The following is a 12,899-nucleotide window of genomic DNA, read 5'->3' as shown; positions in this document are numbered from 1 at the left end:
GAGAACTGCGTGCGGGAGACCATTCTCCTGTACTCCTTCCAGCTGAGGAGTGGGAATCGCTTCGCCTTCGCCTTCCAGGACATCGGCATCCTGGCCTGCAAAGGCAACTCCCTCTGCATGCAGTTTTATTCCCACTGCATCACAGGCCTGGAGAGCACCGTCAGCCCAATTGCGCTGCTTCACAGTGTAAGTCACTCAGGTTTTGAGGGCCGCTCTGGCTTCTTTGGGAGTCCAGCTGAAGGGTGAACAGCTGGGTCGCCGTTGGCCAGCCCGGACGTGGCAGGCCACTGACTCCTCCGTTAGCAAAGAGCATTTCTTCTGAGTCCTGGGCCCTGCAAAAAGCCCGGCAGTGTTATTGCACCGTCTCAGTGCTTGCTGTGCAGCTTCTCCAGAGCAGAGCAAGGGCTGATGCTCACAGAGGAGGATTTTTCACGAGGGGTTTGGAGAGGTGGCTTTCTTTTGGAGCGGGAGCCAGGTCTGCTTCCTTTGGGAGCCATGAGAAAAGTGCCCTGGAAACCTTTTAACAGATCTGCGTCACTTTGCAGAGGCTGTGGAAGCCAGATCCAACTGTCTCCGGTGGAGCGACCGCCGCTCAGGGGGTGCAAGGCGATTCCTGCCAACGCATTCCCAAGGTGAGTGCGCTTCCTCTGCGGCCCTCGGCTGACCGAGCAGGTGGCTTCCCAGCTCCGGCTCAAACGTGCACTGCCGGGGCTTGATGCTCAGCATCACATCAGGGGTTGATCCTGAAGTGAAAGGTCCCTTGTTAATTAATGCTGCGTTTCGGCTACGTGTGTCTCTGCCTGGAGCGTGCGGGCATTGTGATTGTGTTTCTCATGTCCGGCCTGCTGTATTTCGCATCAGAGAGAGCATACTGCACACAGAAAGGAATTTTGGCTCCATTTCATGGTTTTGGGGGCAGATTGCCAAAAACCCCCATGCATGGACACCAAGGAAAAGGGGTGCAAGGCCCTGGACGAGAGGGTGGAGGATCAGTGCCGGGAAGCTGCAGGGGATGGGGGTCGCCCTTCTTCAAGCCCCCATTGCCATTTGCGTTCCAGGCTCCAGCCGACCGTGAGCAGCAAAGCGAAGGCCGAGGCTTCCTCCCCCAGCTCCACCCAGCACCAGAAGGCTGTGGAGAAGCGCAGGATCAGCAGAGGTACGGGAACAGGTCCCTGTTGTCTGGGGGGCCCTGCCCCATGCTGGGGGACTGCGGCCTGGTTAAAAAGCGCTCCCCTCAGGGCTGCTCTGAAGAGCTTCCTCCTTTCCCAGTTACAGAGGGGCATCCTGGCAAGCTGCTGAAGCGGCGGGAGGGGCTTCCCCTGCCTGTGCTGCCCAGCTGGGGATCAAGACAGCAAGACGTGGAGAAGAAGCCCTCTGTCATGTGAGACCCCTGGGGGAAGGGATGAAGGGGACCCTTGCACCCATGCGGAGGGGACGTCCCCTTTGGAGATGCCGGCCGTAGGGACTGTGAAGGGTTCCTGACACACGTCCCCGTGATGGCCGTTCTCTCACTGGGTGGCGAGCGTGCGGCAGGTCTCCTGGGGACCGGCTGTGTTTTCCACCGGGGTCCTGGTCCTTTGGGAGCTGCATGCAGATCTTTGTTGCAGAAGCTCCTCTCCCCTAAGGAGTCCCCCAACAGCCTGTCTTTGTGGGAGCATGTCTCCTTCCCTCGCCCGAACACGTCCCACGGTGTCTTCTCAGGATTGTTGTGAGCTTGTTTGCCCCGTGCCAGGACCCTTAGTGGGGAAGGCAGCGGACGTTGAGTGCGCCCCACATCGCTTTCCTCGCCCTTATGGCAGACCTGAGGTGCTGTCCTCTCCGCTGTGTCTCCATCTCATCCATGTGATGTGGCTCAGCAAAGGCTCCACCTTGCCATGGGAGGTGGCCCCGCCTCCCCCACTTCTTCCACCGGCCTGGGGCACTTTGATACCAGATGAGAGAGTTTCTTTCGGGCTCTTCTTTTCTATGAAATCCCATCTTTGTGGCGGGAACAAACGAGAGCATAGGGATGGGGAAATGGCAGGATTCCTCCCTTTCTGGATCGCTTTCTCCTACCTCACACTGTGTCCCCAGCGATACTCTGTTTTCCATCCATAAACACGCTGTGTTTGGGACCAAGGAGGAGAAGGTGATGTATCAAGTCCCATCGGGGTGTGACGGTGTCTCTGGGAACTCGTCATTGCACAGACACTGCTCCTCTCCTCGTTCTGCCAAGAGGGGCTGGGGTGTCTCTGGGAACTCGTCATTGCACAGACACTGCTCCTCTCCTCGTTCTGCCAAGAGGGGCTGGACACGGGCACCCCGAGCGTTACCGAGGGCCTGTCGTGCCACAGCCAAGTGCGCTGGCGTGGGGCAGTCGTGGTTGGCGTGAGCACTGCCGGTCCAACACACCCGTTCTCTGCAGGACCGCTGTCTGCCACAGGGATGGGCGCAGCTGGTAAGCGCCGGGTTTAGACCAAACTCCCCCGCGTTCATGCCGACTCCTCCCGGTGTCTTTTTGCAGCGTGTACCCCCTGCGTCCAGGCGGCTCCCGCAGGAAGAAGGAAGCAGGCAGGCAGGAGCCAGCGCCTCCAGCCAGGCCCACCTCAGCACTCCCATCCTCTGAAGCCTGCAAGAGAGCGCTGCAGGTAGGTGCTCTGCCTGGCTGTGATCACTGTGCTGTCTGAGACTCTGCAAAAGCCTCTTTGTGCAGAGAGCGATCCTGAACAGATCCCCTGGCGTGCGTTCATTGTAACCTGTCTGTTACCTCCTTCAGCTCTTCTTCCTGAGAGGGAAGGTGCTGCACACCCTTGCCGTCTGTCATTGCCCCTGGGTTGTCGTGAAACACTTTATTCTGGCCAGGGGCTATGGACAATGTGCAAGTCCTTTCCAGGTCATTGACAGTTGAGGTCTTTGGCTGCTCAACGGTGTTTGCCACGAGTTGACGACCTGGGATGACTCCAGGGCCCCTGGTCTGTGAGGAGCGGAGGCTGCTGACCAACCAGCTGAGGCGATGGGCAGGAGCAGGGGTCAGACCGGAAGGAAGCCCCCCCCCCCCAGGAGCTGAGGCTAATCCTGCCTGCTGTCACATTTCTGTGCTCCACAGGGCGTCTGGGAGCTGTCTGAGCAGTGGGACGAGGCGGAGCACCTGCGGTCCAGGTACAGGGATCGGGTACAGAAAGCACAGGCAGAATGGGCCACGTGGGAAGCCTGGTCGGCAGGGGAGCACCAGCAGCTGCCCAAGGTATGAGCAGTGGTTGATGCCACCGGGAGCCGCAGCCACCCACTCCATTGGGCACTGCGGACAGCGGGTCTCCAGGGGGTGGGAGCAGGACTGACACCAGCTGAGGGCAGGCGTTTGCAAGCTCCTCTCCATGGGGGAGAGCTTGGCAGCAGGACCCGAGGGGCAGAAGCAGCCGTCAGCCGGGACGAGGGCAGGGGTCGAGCGCCCCTGCCTTGTGCTGCCTCCTACAGGTCCCACTCTGCCCCGTTAGGCAGCAGGCTCGAGGCCTCTTTGGTCGTATTGACAACAGTGCCTGTTGGTTTGGCTTTACTCCACTGAGAAAGCCGTAAAGCAATTAAATGGTTAACCTCGGGGAACACACAACTGTAGAACTGCTAACTAGCACTCTTGATCGTACGAATCACACCCAACTAGTACTGAATGACAATTTTGCATCCCTTCCCCACTCCTTATTCCTGGGTGCAATTCTCTCCACCTTCTCCAGCAAGCCTTTCAGGTGCAGACTTGATGGAGGGTCCGGTGGGTTGTCCGAGGGGATCACCACAGGCTTGGGTCCACAGGACAGCCTCTCTACCATCCACAGGCACCCACACTTCTGCTGCTGGGAGAAAAACCCCTATTGGAAGACCCCCAAGACATTTTCTTTTCTTTTTGTATCTTCCTCACCATTTTCTCTGTTTCTGCTCAACCTTTTCCTCACCTTTGCACCTCCCTTTCTACACCCAAAAGAGCAACCTAAGCCTAATTGCTGTTTCCTCGTCAGTCCCAATCTTCTCCCAGTAGAATTAGCATGCAGATGCTGGGGAACCACTGTTCTCATTGCCTGCCAAAGGGCATTTTGTGGTTTTCTTGCATAATCCTTGTCCTCTGAGAAACAACTGCGCCTGGGGGAAGACTCTTCCCATACTCAGAGGGATCTGCTTCTGGCCAACATTAGAGAAAGAAAAGTATGCCACAGGCAGCAGAGGATGTCTGTTAAGAGCTTATCTGAAAACAGTCATCGCTACCCTGCCGATGTCTTTGGCCTGCCTCTGGAGTGTTTTTTGGTGGTGGCTGGAACAGGCCAAGAACAAGCAGCAAAGGGGCTCCTTGTCAGGAGAGGGCAGGGTGCTGGTGAGTGCCCCGTGCTGGGCTGTCGGGTGCTGGAGAGGCAGCCGGGGGCCGTGAGCACTGGTGCTCGGGGGAGCGAGGGAGCTGAGAAGGCTCCTTGGATCATGTCGTCTGCCCTGGCGAACCCGGTGGAGATCATGTGGTCTGCCCTGATGAACCCAGTGGATATCACGCAGTCTGCTCTGGTGAAGCTGGTGGAGAGCTCCTTGTCAGTTCCCGCCCTGCCAGTGGCGCTTCCCTCCTCCTCACTTACGATGCCATCAGTGGTGTCAGAGGGAAACTGGAGGGTCAGCTGGGAGCTGCAGCCAACCCCTGGTCCTCCCCTGACATTTCCCTGTGGGCACGTGGTGGTGAGTCTCCCAGCCCCCACATCCTGCTGCAGGCTCCTCCCAGGAGGTCCCCGGGGAACACCACCTCTGCTTCCCATCTGGTTTGCTGAGAGTGTCTTCTCCTCCGCAGGAGCTCAGCACTAGCGGCCTGTGGGCTCCCCACCCTCCAGCCCAGCCCAGGGGCAAGGAGGAAAAGAAGAAGTGGAGGAAGGCTGAAAACGCTCTCCCAGAAGAGGAGATGGCATCAGCAGCCCAGCTGAAAAGGCTCCAGCCTGGGTACGTGTGCGCCGTCGCGTAGCCGTGACCCCGCAGAGATGTCCAGCACCCCGGTCCCTGCATCCTGGGGTGGTGTAGGACAGCCTCTGATGTCTCCTAACACGGGCATGGCCCGGGTCACCCCCACAGCCAAGGCCCAAAACTCACCGCAGGGTCAAAGGGTGGGTGGACATGGGAGCGGGTGGGCACAGGGGCTGGAGGCGGGGAGAAGCAGAAGGGTCTCCAGCAGAGGCTGAGGGATGACATTTCCCTGTCGTTGCAGCAACCTTTCCCCACGAGCCGCCCAGGTTCTGAAAAGGCTGGAGCCGTATCAAGCACGGCGGGACATATTCAAGCATGTTGTGGAGACCAACAGGCGGAAGCTGGAGCAGCAGAGGCAGCTCCCCTGGTAACTATCTCCAAAAAGGGACAGTGTTTCTCTCGGCTGCAGGGCCCATCCCTCCACTGAGGACAGCCCTGGGGGGGAAAGAGGGCATTTCTCTGACACCCCTTGTGAGACAGAAGCAGGTTTTGGAGAGTGGCTTTGGGCTGGAGCTCCCTGACATCCAAGGGGTCTGGCTGGGCACCCAGACTGGCTTTCCGTGTGGCACATAAAAGTCCTGGCTGAAGACAGAGGGACCCCGCTGATGGCTGGCTCTCCCCAGACCAGACCAGAGAGTCTGTCCTTCCCTTGCAAAGTCCTGGCCCCAAGACACCTTGCCCTGAGTGGGGATACCTGTTGGGGACACCCAAGGTCAGGCTCCACCTGACTCAGCCCCAGGCTGACCAGCTGCACCTGGGACTTTCTCCTGGGCTTGGGCACAAGGGGCCTCTCCCACTTCACAGGCACCTTGAGGCTTCATCCCAAGCAGATCCCACCACAGGTGGCCTGAGCTAAGCCTGCAGGATTTCTCTGTCTTCTCCCTGCCCATCCCATCCCATCCGTTTCTTTCTACCTCCCTAGCGCTCGATGCTCGTCCTGCAACAGAGGGGAAGGTGCCAGGAGCAGCAGCTGCAGCAGCGGGGCTGCGAGCAAAAAGGCTGGGAGGCTTCCCAGCTGCCAAAATCCACCTAAAAAAGCAAAATAAAGAGTAGTTCTCAGCTGGAGGTGCCGGCCTGTGCCTGGTGGTGGGTCTGTCTGCAAGGGTTGTACAAACCCCATGTGGGATCCCAGAATAGCTCACAGGGACAGGAGGGAATAAAGTCCCCCACGGCCCATGGCGCGAACACGTGCACCCCTACTCCTGCGCCCCAGCACACCGTCCACGCCACACGTGCGCACGCGCCCCCCAGCACGCATGTGCTCACACGCACGTAGAGAGAGCTCACACTTCTAGGTGAGTGGTGGGGCCGGGGCTGTCCTAGGCTGTTCCTTGCACCAGCCTGAGGTGGTCACGCCACGGTGGGAGGGGTGGCTGGGATCCCCATGGGCAACGGGAGGGCAGGGCAAGGTCCCCAGACCCCTTGGGGAGACCCCTCCTCCGGGGTCTGTCCCAGCACGATGCCGTCCGTTGTCCCCAGCCCAGTGAAATCCCGTGCCGCCTGGATAATGCAGAGACCTTCATTTTTAAGATGCAAGGCTCATTTTCAGGGCTGAAAGAATAATTTTTAACGGCCCAGAGCCTCCATTTGAGGGCCCAAATAATAATTTTTAAGGTACAAAACCTCGTTTTCAGTGTTCAAACCTCATTTATAAGTTCCAAAGCCCTCTTTCAAGGTTCAAAGTCTCATTTTAAGGGCCCAAAGGGTCCTTTTTAAGGCCCAGTGTCTGATTTTGAAGGTCCAAATATGTCTTTGAAGGCATCTTCAAAGCCTCTGGTTTAGAGTCAAAAGCCTTATTTATAGGCTCCAAACCCCTCTTTTACAACCCACAGCCTTTTTTAGGGCCCACAGTTTCATTTGTAGGGTCTAAACCCTCACTTTTAGGGCCATAAGCCTCTTTCTTCCTTTCCAAAGCCTCTGTTGGCTTCCAAAGCCTCATTTTTACAGTCCAAACGCTACGTTTTAGGGCCCAAAGCCACATTTTTCGTTTCTAAAGCCTCATTTTCAGGGTCCAGAGTATCATTTTCAGGATTCAGCCCATCGTTGTTGGGGTCCCAAGCCTCATTTGGGGCATTCAAACACTCATTTTAGGGTCCAAACGCGAACCCACCTTTTTAGGGTAGAAAGCCTCGCTTTACATTCCGAAAGCCTCATTCTTAGGGCCCAAAGCCACATTTTTCTTAAGGTCCACAACCTCATTCTTAGGGCCCAAAGACCTCGTTTTTAGGGTCCACAAACCCCTCTTGTAGGCTATAAAGACTCATCTTTAGGGCCCAGAGCCTCATTTAATGGGTGAAAATTGTCGGTTTGAGGGTCCAACCCCTCATTGTTAGGGTCCAAGCCCCTCTTTTACAGCCCATGGCCACCTTGAGGGCCCACAGTTTCATTTTCATGGTCTAAACCCGCACTTTTAGGGCCACAAGCCTTTTTTCGGGGTCCCGAGCTACAAAGGTAGGTTCTGAAGCCTCGTTTTGGAGTGCAAAGCCTCAATTTTAGGGCCCAAAGCCACCTTTTTACTTTCCAAAGTCTGATTTCCGTGTTCCAAAGCCTCATTTTAGGCCCAAAGCCTCATTTGACGTTCCAAAGCCTCGGTCTTAAAGCTCAAAGCCGTATTTTCAGGGTACAAAGCCTCTGTTTCAGGGACCAAAGCTGCATTTTTAGTTTTGAAAGCCTCAGTTTTAGGGCTCAGAGCCTTTTTTAAGGGACTAAAGCCTCATTCTTCCTTTCCAAAGGCTTAGTTTTGGCTTCCAAAGCCTCATTTTAGGCTCCAAAGCTTCATTTGTAGGGTCTAAACTCTCCGTTTTAGGGCCCAAAGTCACATTTTTAGTTTCCGAAGCCTCGTTATCAGGGTCCAAAGTGTCATTTTTGGAGGGTCCAAGCCACATCTTGCGGGTCCAAACCCTCAGGTTTAGGGCTCAAGGCTTCATTTTTACGTCCCAAAGCCTCCTTTGTAGTGTCCAAAGCTTAGATTCTAGCATCAAAGGGCCCCAGTTTCAGGGTCCAGTCCCTGAGTTTTTTGACACACAGAGCTGCATTTTGCGGCTCCGAATGCTGATTTTTAGGGTCCAAATCCCTCTTTTAGGGTAGAAAGGCTCACTGTTAGGGTCTAAAGATTCACTGAAGTTTCCAAGTCCTCATTTTTAGAACACTGAGCATCATTTTAGTGTCCAAATCCTCAATTTTAAGATCCGGCCCCTCATTTCTGGGGCCCAAAGCCTCGTTTTAGGGTGCCAAGCCTCATTTTCACGGTTCAAAGCCTTCTTTTTAGGGTCCAAGCACCACATTTAGGGCTCAAAGCCTCATCTTGGGGGCTCAAAGCCTCGTTTTAGGCCCCAAAGCCTCATTTGTAGGGTCCTAAGCCTCATTTTAGGGTACCAAGCTTCACGTTTAGGGTGCAAAGCCTCAGGCTTAGGGTCCAGCCCCCTCGTTTTAGGGTCCCAATCCTAATTTTGAGCATCCAAATACTCATTGGTAAGGCACAAACCCTCACGTTAGGGTCCAGAGCTCTCTTTGGGGGCTCAAAGCCTCATGGTGAGGGTCCAAACCCCTCTTTTCCCTCTGCTTTAGGGCACAAAGCCTCTTTTTAGCATCCAAAGCTTCGTTTTAACAGCTTAAAGCCTCATTTAGGGTACAAATCCACAGTTACAGGTTCCAAAGCCTCATTTTAAAGCCCTAACGCTTCGTTCTTAGGGTCCAAAGGCGCATATACAGGGCCTGAAGTCTCATTTCCAGGTCCAAAGCCTCATTTATGTGGTCCGAAGCATCAATTTAGGGACCAAAATCTCACTTTAGGGTCCAAAGCCTAATTTATATTTTCCAAACCAAAATTTTAAGTCTCCAAATAAGCATTTTAAGGATCCAAAGCCTCCTTTTGAGGAACAGTGCCTCATTTTCTGTTTCCAAAGCCTCAATTCTAGCGTCCAAGGCGTCACTTAAGGGCCCAAAGCCTCCCCGTTATTCTCCAAGGCCTCATTTTAGAGCCCCAAGCCCAGGGGGTAGGTAGACTGTTGCTGGAGGTGCCATTTAGCAAGGGAGAGAGTGGGGCGACGGTTTGAGTCTGATTGTCCGTTATTTGGCCGTTGCCATCCGCCTTAGTCTGGAAGTGCCAGGGGCTGACAAACCCCAGGGAGCGGAGCCACTGGGCAGGGGCTCCAGCTCCCAGCATGCCACGGATCCAAAGCCTCATTTTTAGGGCCCAAGGCCTCATTTTAAGGTCCAAAGCCTTGTTTTTAGGGTCTAAACCCTCATTTATCGAGTCAAAAGCTGCAGTTATTGGGTCCGAAGCTGCATTTTGAGGGTCCAAACCATCCTTTATCAGGTCAAACCCCCTCTTTTGAGGGCCCAAAGCCTTTTTTGTTTGCTGTCCAAAGCTCCCTTCATAGGGTCCAAAGCCTCATTTTTACTCTCCAAAGCCATTTTGCGTTTCAGAGCCTCATTTTTAGGGCCCAAAGCCGCATCTGTAGTTTCTGAGGCCTGATTTTAGGCTCCAAACCCTCACTTTAAGGTCCAAAGCCGCATTTTTGGGGCCTAACCCCCCAGATTTAGGGCTCAAGGCTCTGCCCCGGGCCCGCCTGCAGGTTGGGGCATATGGGAGCCCCCCAGCCCTCCCCGGCCCCGCGCTGAGCCCCACTGGGGCGAGGAGAGACCCGCAGGCCTGGCCTGGGGCCCTGTGGGGCTGGGCCAGGCCTGGGGCCCTCAGTTCTCATGGACACTCCTTCAGATCCCTGAGGAAAGGCTCCCCACCCTGCCCAGGCTCCGGCATTCACAGCAGCACAGCACCAGGAAGCGAAAACGGCCCTGGAAAAGGCTCGGCAAGGGCCTGTATTTCCAAATGTCCCAGCTCTGCTCTGCCTATGGGCTGGAAGAGCAAAAGCCTGCAGGAGAAGCTCCATCTGCAGCCAGAACTCTGCAGAGGGATACGGTGAGGTTAATGGCAGGGCCAGGAGCGGAGGGCGGGAATCCCTCTGCTCAGGGAGCCTCTTCTGCCTCTATGAAAACCAGGCCTCTGCTCCCCACTCCTTGGAGGCCTCTCTTCCACTCCGGTTGCTGAGAGGTGACCTGGGCTGTGGAGGCTTCCAGCTGAGCAGGCTGGGAAATGTATATCCTGAGGGAGCTGCCCGTGTGTGGCACACAGCCGACTCCGGCTCGGAGCCCTCCTTGTGGTCTGGGGGCTTTTCCTTGCGTAATGTGGGGCATGAAGTGGGCGAGGGACTTTCTTTTCCTCTTGGCAGCAGCAGGAGGAGTTGTTACTCCTGGCAGGGTTAGGACATTACCCCTCTTTTTAGGGCCCAACCCCCTCTATTAAGGCCCAACCGCCTCTTGTTAGGGCCCAAAGCCTCGTTTTTATGCCTGAAAGCCTCTTCTTTATTCAGGCTGGGACTTCCCTTGAAATCAATTCCCTTCAAACAGTGGCTTTCCATTGTGATGTTGAGGAGATGGAAGTCGCCCTCTTCAGAGACCTTTGTCTCAGAAGTGCCTTCATTTTGCACGATTTCCTTCCCCTGCTTACAAACGTTTCTGTAGCACTTGGCTGAGTCGAGATACCACAGAAAGATTGATCCAGCCAAAGCGAAGTCGTCCTGGCGTTTCTGCAGCTCTGGCCGTGGCTTACTTCTCTTGGTGAAGCCCAAATTGGCATTGTTTTCTGAAAGATTTGCAAAGCCTAACAACAGCCAGGATGGTTTCTCCAGCACGTAAAATCTTGGACAAACAACATGAAACTTGGCTTAGAGTTAAGAGAAGAATAAGCAGCCTTTGATCTGAGGAAGGTTGCTAACTAAGAATGACCTAATGCCATCATGCAGAGCAGTTTACATACTATGGAAGACTACCATAACTTCTTTCTCTTCAGAATTCTTATTTTTCTCCTACTGAAGTAGATTAATTTTATTACTGTGCTCAGCAGAAGGGAAAATGAACTTGAAAACAGTGTATGATTGCAGATCCTCCACCTCTTGTTCTGAAATCTCTCTGTAAAAAGTAAACATTTAACCCAAGTTCTAAGTGGCGTTTAAAAAGTTGGCCAAGGGTCACTGACTCTGGCTTTGTGCATGCTGTCTTAAAATGTCATACTGATGACATCTACTGTTTTAAATGCTTGTTTGTACCTGCCTGTCTTTGCTCTTCTATGTCAACTATCTGAGTGCTGCAGGAGTGGTGTCAGGAAGGATGGAGGACATGGAGAAGAAGCTTAGATGCTGAATGATGGACCTGGAAGACCTTGGGGTGTTGACTGATGCAGAGGAAGGACCTCATCCATTTTAATGTTATGTATAAGTAGTATATTTCACACAAGAGAGTGATTTAATTGTTAATTTTAATGTAGCTGAACTAACTGCTTCTGAAGGGTAGCACAGTCTAAAATAACATTTGCTTTTGCTCTTGTTAATGTTATAACTTGCATCTTACTGGTATGGTCGTGCTACAGAGGGTGGAGGAAATACCTTCTTCAGAAGACATGAGGTAAGAGTGAGATGCTGAAATACATGTCTTCTACACTTTCTGAATTGCCTTATGCTTTTTGAATGGATGCTGTTTACAAACAGCTGTTTCAGGACCTGGATTTTCACTTCAAACCATATGAAGAGCTTGCTAGGTGCCTTCCTTTGCACTGGCACAACTGAGCTGGTTGTCTATAAATCACGTTTCTCATCCTGCTCAAGGAAGTGTTTGCTTGGAAAGCTTGGTTTGCTGACAGGCTATAAAAAGGCACTGTAGAGCTTCTGGTGTTTGTCAGTGTGGCTTAAGGTTTGCTTGCTGCCTGCCTGTTCTTTTCTTGCCATCTCAGCTCAAAGAGTCTCCTGCTTGATGTAGTTTACTCCTCTGTTTCAGGCATGTATGTAATTGTTTTCACAAACTGACTTCAGCTCCATTCAAAGATTGCCTTGATCGAGAGCTACCTGCAGAATTTCCTTTTCAGGGACTGGAAGCCTTTTAAATGCTAGACTGAATCAATCGTTGGCTACTTTCTGTATATTTGTCCCTGGGAGAGGCCCCAGCACTGCCATACCTCCCACATGTCACACACATGGGTGCCAAGCAGGTGCCATGCTGCCGCTGCGAGTGCTTGGGCACGCAGAGGGGGCTGCGGCTCCTGTGCGGTTGCGGTCCCACCTTTGGAAAGAAGCCCACCTGAGCCACCCCCATGCCCCAGCTGCCCAGGAGGGCTCCCAGCCACAGAGACCTGTGGGTGCAGGCCCAGGCGCCAGTTCTCTGGGGCCCCAGGTTGGGTATCGCACAGCTCCAGAACCGTTTCAGGATGCTCCGGATGAGTTTGTCTGTCATTTTTGGATGGAACTGGGGGGAGGGGACTGTTTCCCCAGACAAGAGGGAACATCTCTTGCCTCTCCCCTCAGCTCTGCCACCTCCCTGCTGGTGTCATAAGTCCTCCAATGACATGACCTGATGTCATAGGGGGATGCAGTGTGTCACAGGCAGGTCTCCCTGGTGCCATGGCAGTGCTGGGACATTCTAGTGAGGCCTGAGCACTGCTGTGCACTGCTCGGGTGCTCCCCACAGCTGCCCTCGTGAGCTGCTCCGGAGGCTGTGTGGGGGAACCCTTCGTGAAGGGCAGAGAGTGGGGTCTTGTTGGAAAGGAGTTTGGGGCAAGGGGCAGGGAGACGCTTGCCTTCTCCTCAGCAAGTGCAATGGAGGGCTGCTGCACTGTGGCCATCAGCTCAGACCTGACCTTCTTGTTCCCCACGCTCCTGCAGCTCTCCACTGAGGGTGAGGGTTTTGGGAGCTCCTTCCCAAGGGGTCACTTCAGGGCTGTCCGCTCTCAAGAGCTGCAGCTGCTGTGCTGTGGCTGTGGGGGTGGTGGGACAGGAGTGGGGGCTGCTGCAAGAGCCCCTCCTGAGGGTCTCGCTGGGCTTGGGGGACAGTGTGGCCGCCAGGACTCACGGGTCCTGGTGCTGGCTGGGGGTGCCCTGAGTCCCAAGGCT

The sequence above is a fragment of the Haliaeetus albicilla genome, chromosome 4 (genome assembly GCF_947461875.1).
Source record: "Haliaeetus albicilla chromosome 4, bHalAlb1.1, whole genome shotgun sequence".
In the NCBI taxonomy this organism is placed as follows: domain Eukaryota; kingdom Metazoa; phylum Chordata; class Aves; order Accipitriformes; family Accipitridae; genus Haliaeetus; species Haliaeetus albicilla.
The sequence above is the reverse complement of the archived record's forward strand: the minus strand, read 5'-3'. Positions refer to the sequence as shown.